The following is a 12,763-nucleotide window of genomic DNA, read 5'->3' on the forward strand; positions in this document are numbered from 1 at the left end:
TCCCCTCCCCCTCTTGCATCTCCCTCCCACCCTCCTTATCCAACCCCTCTAAGTGCTCACACAACACTGAGCTGATCTCCCTGTGTGATGCAGCTGCTTCCAGCTACCTAGCTATTTTACATTTGGTAGTGTATATATGTCAGTGCCACTCTCTCACTTTGTCCCAGCTTACCCTTCCCCCTCCCCGTGTCCTCAAGTCCATTCTCTACGTCTGCGTCTTTATTCCTGTCCTGCTCCTAGGTTCGTCAGAATCTTTTTTTTTTTAGATTCCATATATATGCACCAAAATAGTAACCTAATACCCTACTCTTTCCCTCACCTACATGAACACACATGCTTCCTATTATTGCTCTTCCTAAATACATCACTTTGGGTCTGTTAGGCTCTGTAAACTCAACGCTGACACTAACAATGTTCTCTGTACTAGCAAGAATATAATATCAGGCCTTTCAACAACTGTAACAAAATTTTTAAATTGACATTTGCAAAGTTATGGAGCATTTTTATATTGATCCTCTGCTAATACAATTAGCAGTATGTTTTGTACCTATAACTTAATAAATCCTTTAATCAAAAAACAAACAAAAAAAGAACAGGCTGGACAACGAAAGGGCTGGTTTGCAATACACCTGCAGACCTGCTTCTTTTTTTCTTTCTCTGTTTGCTCATCATTTTTTTTCCAGTTTTACTGAGATATAACTGACATTCCATATTCTATAAGTGTAAGATGTATAACATAATGATTTAACTTACATACACCATGAAATGATTACCATAATAGGTTTAGTGAATATCCATCATCTCATATAGATACAATATTAAAGAAGCAGAAAAAAAAATTCTTCTCCTTGTAATGAGAACTCTCAAGATTTACTCTTAACAACTTTCATATATAACATAGAGCAGTGCTAATTACCTTCATCATACTGCACATTACATCTCTAGTATTTATTTATAACAGGAAGTTTGTACCTTTTGACTACCTTCATCTAATCCCCCCTCCCCTCCCCACCTGTTTCTTACATGACCAACAAGGGGCATGCTCCACTGAGTATCAGCTCCAGGTAGAGTATCAGCAGCATTAATTCCATGATCAATCTCTGGGGCAAAGCTAGGGAATCAGCTAATTTACATTGCACTCCCGACCCACCCCCCAACAAAATCCATGCCTGCTTTTTTCAGGGATTTGGGGAGATAGGAAACTACTACTAGATAATAATCTAAAAGAGAGGAGGAAACTGGGGGAAGCACAAACATACATAATTTGAAATAAAGAAAAAAACACATAGACACAGGAAAAGTAAAAAACTTGTAAGAAAACAGTCTATAATTCTATGCTAGCACACTGAAGAGAAATGTTAATTTACAAGCATTAACTCAATAAGAGATAGAGAACCCAATCACCATAAAATGGGGGGGGGGGGAGAAAGATGTCTGTTACCCTTTCAAAAAGCTCTAGGCTTTTCCCAAAGCTAGCTGAACACAGGAGGAAAGCCATCTCAATTCTTTTTACAAAACTAATTTACCATTTTTCGAAAACACAATGATCCAAAACCTATGGGAGGCAGAAAAAGCAGTTCTAAGAGGGAAGTTTAGAGCAATAAAAGCCTACCTCAAGAAACTAGAAAAATCTCAAATAAACAATCTAACCTTACACCTAAAGGAACTAGAGAAAGAAGAACAAACAAAACCCAAAGTTAGTAGAAGGAAAGAAACCATAAAGATCAGAACAGAAATAAGTGAAATAGAAACAAAGAAAACAATAGCAAAGATCAATAAAACTAAAAGTTTATTCTTTGAGAAGATAAACAATATTGATAAACCTTTAACCAGACTCATCAAGAAAAAGAGGGAGAGGACTCAAATCAATAAAATTAGAAACGAAAAAGGAGAAGTTACAACAGACACCGCAGAAATACAAAGCATCCAAAGAGACTACTACAAGCAACTCTACGCCAATAAAATGGACAACCTGGAAGAAATGGACAAATTCTTAGAAAGGTATAACCTTCCAAGACTGAACCAGGAAGAAACAGAAAATATGAACAAAACAATCACAAGTAATGATATTGAAACTGTGATTAAAAATCTTCCAACAAACAAAAGTCCAGGACCAGTTGGCTTCACAGGTGAATTCTATCAAACATTTAGAGAAGAGCTAACACCTACCCTTCTCAAACTCTTCCAAAAAATTGCAAAGGAAGGAACACTCCGTAACTCATTCTACGAGGCCACCATCACCCTGATACCAAAACCAGACAAAGATACTACAAAAAAAGAAAATTACAGACCAATACCACTGATGAACATAGATGCAAAAATCCTCAACAAAATAACAGCAAACAGAATCCAACAACACATTAAAAGGATCATACACCATGATCAAGTGGGGTTTATTCCAGGAATGCAAGGATTCTTCAATATACACAAATCAATCAATGTGATATACCATATTAACAAATTGAAAAGGAAAAACCATATGATCATCTCAATAGATGCAGAGAAAGCTTCTGACAAAATTCAACACCCATTTATGACAAAAACTCTCCAGCAAATGGGCATAGAGGGAACTTACCTCAACATAATAAAGGCCATATATGACAAACCCACAACAAACATCATTCTCAATGGTGAAAAACTGAAAGCATTTCCTCTAAGATCAGGAACAAGACAAGGATGTCCTCTCTCGCCACTATTATTCAACATATTTTTGCAAGTCCTAGCCACGGCAATCAGAGAAGAAAAAGAAATAAAAGGAATACAAATTGGGAAAGAAAAAGTAAAACTGTCAGTGTTTGCAGATGACATGATACTATACACAGAGAATCCTAAAGATGCTACCAGAAAACTACTAGAGCTAATCAATGAATTTGGTAAAGTTGCAGGATACAAAATTAATGCACAGAAATCTTGCAATCCTACACACTAACAAAAAAAGACCAGAAAGAGAAATTAAGGAAACAATCCCATTCACCACTGCAACAAAAAGAATAAAATACCTAGGAATAAACTTACCCAGGTAGACAAAAGACCTGTATGCAGAAAACTATAAGACACTCATGAATGAATTTAAAGATGATACAAACAGATGGAGAGATATACCATGTTCTTGGATTGGAAGAATCAATCTTGTGAAAATGACTATACTACCCAAATCAATCTACAGATTCAATGTAATCCCTATCAAATTACCAATGGCATTTTTTTAACAGAACTAGAACCAAAAATCTTTAAATCTGTATGGAGACACAAAAGACCCCAAATAGCCAAAGCAGTCTTGAGGGAAAAAAAACGGAGCTGGAGGAGTCAGACGCATTCATGACTTCAGACTATACTACAAAGCTACAGTAATCAAGACAATATTGTACTGGCACAAAAACAGAAATATAGATCAATGGAACAGGATAGAAAGCCCAGAGATAAACCCACACACCTATGGTCAACTAATCTATGACAAAGGAGGCAAGGATATACAATGGAGAAAAGACAGTCTGTTCAATAAGTGGCGCTGGGAAAACTGGACAGCTACGTGTAAAAGAATGAAATTAGAACACTCCCTAACACCATACACAAAAACTCCAAATGGATTAGAGACCTCAATGTAAGACCGGACACTGTAAAACTCTTAGAGGAAAACACAGGAAGAACACTCTTTGACATAAATCACAGCAAGATCTTTTTTGATCCACCTCCTAGAGTAATAGAAATAAAAATAAAAATAAAAATAAACAAATGGGACCTAATGAAACTTAAAAGCTTCTGCAAAGCAAAGGAAACTACGAACAAGACAAAAAGACACCCTTCCGAATGGGAGAAAATATATGCAAGTGAATCAACGGACAAAGGATTAATCTCCAAAATATATAAACAGCTCATGCAGCTCAATATTAAAAAAAACAAACAACCTAATCCAAAAATGGGCAGAAGACCTAAGTAGACATTTCTCCAAAGAAGACATAAAGATGGCCAAGAAGCACATGAAAAGCTGCTCAACATCACTAATTATTAGAGAAATGCAAATCAAAATTACAATGAGGTATCACCTCACATCAAGTAGAATGGGCATCATCAGAAAATTTACAAACAACAAATGCTGGAGAGGGTGTGGAGAAAAGGGAACCCTCTTGCACTGTTGGTGGGAATGTAAACTGATACAGCCACTACGGAGAACAGTATGGAGGTTCCTTAAAAAACTAGAAATAGAATTACCATATGACTCAGCAATCCCACTACTGGGCATATACCCAGAGAAAACCATAATTCAAAAAGACACATGCACCCCAATGTTCACCGCAGCACTATTTACAATAGCCAGGTCATGCAAGCAACCTAAATGCCCATCGACAGACAAATGGATAAAGATGTGGTACATATATACAATGGAAAATTACCCAGCCATAAAAAGAAACGAAATTGGGTCATTTGTAGAAATGTGGATGGATCTAGAGACTGTCACACAGAGTGAAGTCAGAAAGAGAAAAACAAATGTCCTATATTAATGCATATATGTGGAACCTAGAAAAATGGTACAGATGAACTGGTTTGCAGGGCAGAAATAGAGACACAGATGTAGAGAACAAACGTATGGACACTAAGGGGGGAAAGTGGCAGGGTGGTGGTGGTAGTGGTGGGATGAATTGGGAGATTGAGATTGACATATATACACTAATATGTATAAAACAGATAAGTAATAAAAACGTGCTGTAGAAAAACAAAATAAAATAAAATTCAAAACTTAAAATAAAAAAAATAATTCACCGTTTTTAAAAAAACCTAACAAAAATAATGTAACCAAACTACAAACATGGTTATTTATGAATCCCAAGTCAAGTTTTTGCAAATATGATCCATCATATAATATATATAGACGCACACGTGCACGCGCATACACACACAGATACCTTGACAATGTATGGTTATTCTAGAATTCAAGGATGGAACCAAATAATGGCCCGAATTAACAGGTCAAAAAAGGAAAATCCTGGGTCTTCCCTGGTGGCGCAGTGGTTGAGAGTCTGCCTGGCAATGCAGGGGACACGGGTTCGGGCCCTGGTCTGCGAAGATCCCACATGCCGCGGAGCAACTGGGCCCGTGAGCCACAACTGCTGAGCCTGCGCGTCTGGAGCCTGAGCTCCGTAACGGGAGAGGCCGCGATAGTGAGAGGCCCGCACACCGCGATGAAGAGTGGCCCCTGCTCGCCGCAACTAGAAAAAGCCCTCGCACAGAAACGAAGACCCAACACAGCCAAAATAAATAAATTAATTAATTTAAAAAAAAAAAAAAGGAAAATCCTGATGTGCCTCAATAGATGCTGAAAAGTTGAGATTCAACATCTATTTTTTTACTTAAACTAGTCAAATTGGAAGAGAAAGACATTTTTTTTAACAGTTAGAAAAAATACAATAAAAGGGAATGAAATCTTAGTACATGCTATCACGTAGATGACCCTTGAAAACCTTCTGCTAAGAAGCCAGATGCAAAAAGCCACATATTACAGGATTCCATTAATATGGAACATGAAGAATAGGCAAATCCATACAGACAGAAAGTAGACTGTCAGGGGCTGGGGGTGGGAGGTGATTGCTAATTGGGTACAGGGTTTCCTTCTGGGGGGATAAAAATGTTCTAAAATTACTGGTGATGGTAGCACAACTCTGAATCTACCAAAAAAACCCCCACTGAATTGTACACTTTTGAAGGGTGAATTTTGTAACAACTTCCTCTCAGTAAAGCTGGTTTAAAAAATACACATGCAAATCTTAAACTAGTTCATGTTACAACATGTATTTTTAGATAGGAAAATGATATCAGTATCACTTTATAACAAAAATACATGTATTAAAACTAAGGTGAAACATTGAAAGTATTTCTTTTGAAGTCAAACTTAAGACAAGGATGCCCACTAACACTATTATTATTTAAGATTGTATGGGAACTGATAGGTAATGCAATCAGATAAGATAATGAAATGCAAGATATAATTATTATTTGAAAGAAATTATATTTATTTATATACGACTTATCTAGGAAATTCAAGAGAATCAACTGAAATCTTAATATCAGAATGAATTCATAAAATGTGCTGGTATAAAATTAATATACTTGATGGCAAAAGCTTTTTATTTTAAAGACAAAAGCTTTCTTATGTAACACTTAAAAATGTAAAATACCATTAGTAAGTAACTGAAAACTCTAAGTGGGATTTTTTTTAATACAAATATACAGAGAAATCAATCTTGCTCTTGAATATATTGGATCAGTAGTATTAATTCTCTTAATTAACCTCTACAATCAATCAAAATCCCAACACACTTTTGTTGTAAATCAATTGACCTTATATATGTAGGTCTACTCTCGGACACTATTCTGTTGCGTTGATCAATCTGGCCTTGCACCCACTATTTTAATCACTGCATCTTTATAATAAGCTTTAATATATGGTAGTGTGAGTTTTCCAACTTTTATTATCAAGACTGCCTTTGCTATTCCAGGCCCTTTGCATTTCCATATAAATATGAGAACTGGCCTATTAAAAAGCCTGTGGGGGGTTTTGATTGGGACTTCATTGAAAACTGACATGTTTACAACGCTGATACTTCTCTTCCATGAACATCGTATCTCTCTCCATTTATGAGTTCTTCTTTCATTTCTCTCAGTGATGCCTTCACTAAAGGTCTTTGTAAGCTTTGTTGGGTTTATTTCAAGGTACTGGATGTTCTCTGATCTTACTATAAATTGGACTACTAGCTTTTAAAACAAAATATAAAACAATCAATCAACTGTACTGGCTTTTAAATTTTATTTTCACGTTGTTTGTTGTTAGTATAGAGAAATACAAATTATTAATCAATGTCCCCCAACTATAATGTAGTAAAATTAGAAATAAATGTCACTGAGATAATAACACTGCCAAAAAAAATTTCCTTAAATTTGAAAAGTCTCAATAATTCAATGGGCAATAGGAAAATTTTAAAAACCACAATATATTTAACTAAATAATAAAAATCAATTCACATAAAATTCACAGTACCAGTTACAGTTCAGAGGAAATTTTATAGTTTTAAAAGCATGTAAGAGTAGAGATTAAAAACTAATGAGCTAAAAAACAAAACAAAACAAAAAAAAACTAATGAGCTATAACAGAAAAACAAAACAAACAAAAAAAAACACAAACAACCCAATCCAAAAATGGGCAGAAGACCTAAATAGACATTTCTCCAAATAAGATATACAGACTGCCAACAAACACATGAAAGAATGTTCAACATCATTAATCATTAGAGAAATGCAAATCAAAACTACAATGAGATATCATCTCACACCAGTCAGAATGGCCATCATCAAAAAATCTAGAAACAATAAATGCTGGAGAGGGTGTGGAGAAAAGAGAACCCTCTTGCACTGCTGGTGGGCATGTGAATTGGTACAGCCACTATGGAGAACAGTATGCAGCTTCCTTAAAAAACTACAAATAGAACTACCATATGATCCAGCAATCCCACTACTGGGCATATACCCTGAGAAAACCATAATTCAAAAAGAGTCATGTACCAAAATGTTCATTGCAGCTCTATTTACAATAGCCCGGAGATGGAAACAACCCAAGTGTCCATCATCCGATGAATGGACAAAGAAGATGTGGCACATATATACAACGGAATATTACTCAGCCATAGAAAGAAACGAAATTGGGCTTCCCTGGTGACGCAGTGGTTGAGGATCTGCCTGCCAATGAAGGGGACACGGGTTTGAGCCCTGGTCTGGGAAGATCCCACGTGCCGCAGAGCAACTAGGCCTGTGAGCCACAACTACTGAGCCTGCGCGTCTGGAGCTTGTGCTCCGCAACAAGAGAGGCCGTGACACTGAGAGGCCCGCGCACCGCGATGAAGAGTGGCCCCCGCTCTCTGCAACTGGAGAAAGCCTTCGCACAGAAACGAAGACCCAACACAGCCAAAAATAAAAATTTTTTAAAAATTTTAAAAAATAAACGAAATTGAGCTATTTGTAATGAGGTGGATGGACCTAGAGTCTGTCATACAGAGTGAAGTAACTCAGAAAGGGAAAGACAAATACCGTGTGCTAACACATATACATGGAATTTAAGAAAAAAAAATGTCATGAAGAACCTAGGAGTAAGAAAGGAATAAAGACATAGACCTACTAGAGAATGGACTTGAGGATATGGGGAGGGGGAAGGGTAAGCTGTGACAAAGTGAGAGAGTGGCATGGACATATATACACTACCAAACGTAAAATAGATAGCTAGTGGGAAGCAGCCGCACAGCACAGGGAGATCAGCTCGGTGCTTTGTGACCACCTGGAGGGGTGGAATAGGGAGGGTGGGAGGGAGGGAGACGCCAAGAGGGAAGAGATATGGGAACATATGTATATGTATAACTGATTCACTTTGTTATACAGCAGAAACTAACACACCACTGTAAAGCAATTATACTCCAATAAAGATGTTAAAACTGATGAGCTAAACTTCCAACTTAAATTTTTCAAATGTCAGAATAAATTCAAATAAAATAGAAAGAAAGAAATATTAACCATATGGAGCAGAAACAGAAATGGTCAATAAAAAGAACTATTTGGGGCTTCCCTGGTGGCGCAGTGGGTGAGAGTCCGCCTGCCAATGCAGGGGACACGGGTTCGTGCCCCGGTCCGGGAAGATCCCACATGCCGCGGAGCGGCTGGGCCCGTAAGCCATGGCTGCTGAGCCTGCGCGTCCGGAGCCTGTGCTCCGCAACGGGAGAGGCCACAACAGTGAGAGGCCCCCGTACCGCAAAAAAAAAAAAAAAAAAAAAAAAGAACTATTTGAAAAGCCTTAATATAGGCAAGTAATTGGCAGTACTTATCAGAAAAAAAACGAACAAATTAATGAAATTAGATATTTTAAAGTCATTAGAGAAGCCTATATTTTACACTAATATATTTGAAATTTTGTATTTTTCTAGAATACTGTTCATTTTGTATAAATAACAACTTAAGAAAAGCCAAAACACTTAGCACCATGAAACAAACTATTAATCAAAAAACAACTCACAAAAGAAGACACCAGGCAAAGACAGTTTCACAGATGACTTGTAAGTTTCCAGAAACAGATCATCTCTATGAAATACAACTTGTTTCAAAGGAGAAGAATTATTCTGCAACACATCTTAAGAAGTTAGCATAAAAAGGAAAAGTACATGGCAATAACAAAAGGATGCAAATATCCAGGGACTCCAAAGACAGTTTAAAATACAAAATCTATGAATACAATTCATCACACGAATAGATGCTGCAAAAACATTTTAAAAAATCAACGAAAACTCTAAAATGCTAAGTAAAAGAGAACATAAACTAATAAATATCTCCTCCCTCCAAAAAAAACACGAAAATATCATACTTAATGATAAAATATTAGAAGCACTCCATTAAAGCACGTGGACAATGATGCCTGTTATCAATGCTTTCATGCAACTCTGTGCTAGAGGCATTAGTCAATGAAGTAGAAGAAAAAGAAAACAAACAAAAAAGAAAGAGGAGGCAAAAAGGAATGGAAAAGAAATAAAACATCTTTGCTCACACACACCTATCTAGAAAATACAAGAATTATATACTGTAATAATCTGTTATTACTCCCACATTTCATTGAATCTAAAAATATTGCCAATTTTAAGATGCATCCTTGTTTTACCTACATCTAAGAAAAATATCCTGCCAGTTAAACTGATGCTATACATTATCTAGAAATTTCATTTTAGATTTATCAAGACAATTCTTTTAGACTTATTTAGACATATTTTCATCATACCCTGTGGATATATAGAAGAAAAATTAGAAGCAAAAGAAATTGGGAGTCCGGTGACCCCGCCGCCGCCCACGAAGCCGCAGCCCTGGCCCTGCCACCACCGCCACCTCAGGACTGGCTGTATGATTAGGCCACAGTCTTCAATGAGTAGACACATTCCTCAGTTCTGTGGTGCTCTTGGTCATACATTTATGGAGTTTCTGAAGGGCAGTGGAGATTACTGCCAGGCACAGCACAACTTCTGTGCAGACAAATGAACTGTAGAAATTCATTACTACTCTACCAAGAAGCCCCCATAAGAGTGGTTAACCTGGACACAGAAGTGTTGAACTGAAATCCACAGAGCATTTTTTACAAGAGTTCTGACCTGGATGGGGTAAAGCTCAGTTGCACTTCCTTTCTATTGCCTCAGTATCACTGAATTGAAGAATTGCTGCTTCTTGTTAGGAGGTTCATTTCATTTCCCATTACTCTCAACTTCATACTCAAAAGCACTGAGAATTTCAAGTGGAGTATATTGAAGTAGACTCAGTTTCTTTGCATCGTTTCTGTATTCAAGTTTTTAAATTCTTTCATAAACCTATTGAGTGTTTTTTTAACTAAATTAACATGGCTCAAATGAACCGCCCAGCTCCTGTGTAAGTCACTTATAAGAACATGAGATTTCTTTATCCAACCAATGCGACCTTAAACAAATTTATAGAGGAACTTAAGAAGTATGGAGTTACCACAGGAGCAAGAATATGTGAAGCAATTTATGACACTACTCTTGTGGAGAAAGAAGGCATCCATGTTCTCGACTGGCCTTTTGATGATGGCGCACCACCATCTAACCAGACTGTTGATGACCGGTTAAGTTTCGTGAAAATTAACTTCCATGAAGACCCTGGTTGTTGTATTGCCGTTCATTGTGTTGCAGGCCTTGGGAGAGGTCCAGTGCTTGTCGCCCTACCATTAATTGAAGGTGAAATGAAATATGAAGATGCAGTACAGTTGATAAGACAAAAGCAGCGTAGAGCTTTCAACAGCAAGCAACTTTTGTATTTGGAGAAGTATTGTCCTAAAATGCGGCTGCGCTTCAAAAACTCCAATGGTCACAGTAACAACTGTTGCTTTCAATAAAACTGGGGTGCCTGATGCCATTGCTTGGAAGTGGAACCTAGACAGGACGGAATTTGTTGTACATATTACTCAGCACGTTGGCTTCATGAAGTCTGATGAAGCTTCCATAGGAGTGTCGAAAAGCAGTTTTACCAGGCCACAAGCCTGGCAGAATTGCAAGTTCTATGTCTGGGTTATGATCAACCTCCTTGAACACTTAGCAAAGGATTCTTGCTGTTCAGCATTTAAAATGTGCTTATGGGCTTCCCTGGTGGCGCAGTGGTTGAAAGTCCGCCTGCCAATGCAGGGGACACGGGTTTGTGCCCCGGTCTGGGAAGATTCCACATGCCGCAGAGCGGCTGGGCCCGTGAGCCATGGCCGCTGAGCCTGTGAGTCCGGAGCCTGTGCTCCGCAAAGGGAGAGGCCACAACAGTGAGAGGCCCACGTACCGCAAAAAAAATAAAAATAAAAATAAAAAATAAAATAAAATGTGCTTATTATCGTTTGTACCAATTAACCTTTTCTGAAATCATGCAGTATTGAGTCATGTCTTTAAATCTGTTTCCATGCCAGAATCTTATCAATATATAAGAAATTTAGAAAGACTAGGTGCCAAAATACCCAGCACAATACTTGTATATTTTTAGAATCACATAGAACTAAAATCCCAGGAACTAAGAAAACTCTGGAACTTATGTGGTTTATTCCTTCCATCATTTCAAACATACAAAGTAGGGCCTATAATGTTATTTGCTCACAATATGTTTACGTCTTCCACATTCATACCAGTATACATCAGATTTGCTCATTTTGTTTTTTTTTAATTAACCAAGTCTTACAGTGATTATTTAATGCCTTTCTATAAATCTCATTTTGTGCTGTTATAGAAGACCTCCATTTTGAAAATCTACATTGTAAAAGAAGCACATGTCTTTAATGTCTCCAGACAAAAAGCCTTACAGTTAACTTCAATGTTTGCACTTTGGGGTACAACCTACAGGGAGGGCCTGAAAAAAGAATGGGAGGGGGCTATTAAATATTTTTAGTAAAATGTTGCCTTTGTCTTGTGCAGAACATGTAGAATATGTGCTTTAATTTAGTAAAATTTTTTTTTTTTTTTAGTGTTTATTTTTACTTGTTGACAGTTTGCTTTATTTATTTATTTATTTTTGGCTGTGTTGGGTCTTCGTTTCTGTGCGAGGGCTTTCTCTAATTGTGGAGAGCGGGGGCCACTCTTCATCGCGGTGCGTGGGCCTCTCACTATTGCGGCCTCTCTTGTTGCGGAGCACAGGCTCCAGACGCGCAGGCTCAGTAATTTTGGCTCACGGGCCCAGTTGCTCCGCGGCATGTGGGATCTTCCCAGACCGGGGCACGAACCCGTGTCCCCTGCATCGGCAGGCAGACTCTCAACCACTGCACCACCAGGGAAGCCCAGTAAATATTTTTTAAAAGGTGGAAATACTTTGTTATTGTAGCTAAAACAATTCTTAATCATAAAATTTCTGAAATTCTTGTAATTTTTTTTCAAACTTATCTGAAGTTGTTTACCATTTTATTTTTGTTTGAAGTGTGATTCCCAACCTCTCTTGAAAAAAAAAAAAAGGGTTTCTGCTAATGAATTGAGCAAACATTTAATATTTTATATGCCTTTTGAGCTGTGTAACTTAATATTTGGGATATTTGACAATTTGTTTTATTATATAATTGATAAAATGGTGATGTGTATTAACATTAGCTCAACCATATATTTATACTGTCTGCAAACATGTGGTTATAGTTCTGTGGGAGAAAGAATTTGTCAGTGTTCACCAGCTTGTAAAAATCTAGTGTGAGAGCTTAAACGTTAAATAAATGATGAAATGCAAA

At 37.3% G+C, this 12,763-nt stretch overlaps 1 protein-coding gene and 1 pseudogene across 4 annotated transcripts in view; one reads left to right on the forward strand and one right to left on the reverse strand.

The window, feature by feature from the left end:
* The window catches only part of ZFX (zinc finger protein X-linked), a 60,940-nt gene that overhangs the window by 40,326 nt on the left and 7,851 nt on the right, over positions 1-12,763 (reverse strand). The gene's annotated exons all lie outside the window — the stretch shown is intronic.
* Positions 10,406-10,918, forward strand: LOC132482264 (protein tyrosine phosphatase type IVA 1-like; annotated as a pseudogene).

Source organism: Mesoplodon densirostris, chromosome X, assembly GCF_025265405.1.
Source record: "Mesoplodon densirostris isolate mMesDen1 chromosome X, mMesDen1 primary haplotype, whole genome shotgun sequence".
Lineage (NCBI taxonomy): Eukaryota > Metazoa > Chordata > Mammalia > Artiodactyla > Ziphiidae > Mesoplodon > Mesoplodon densirostris.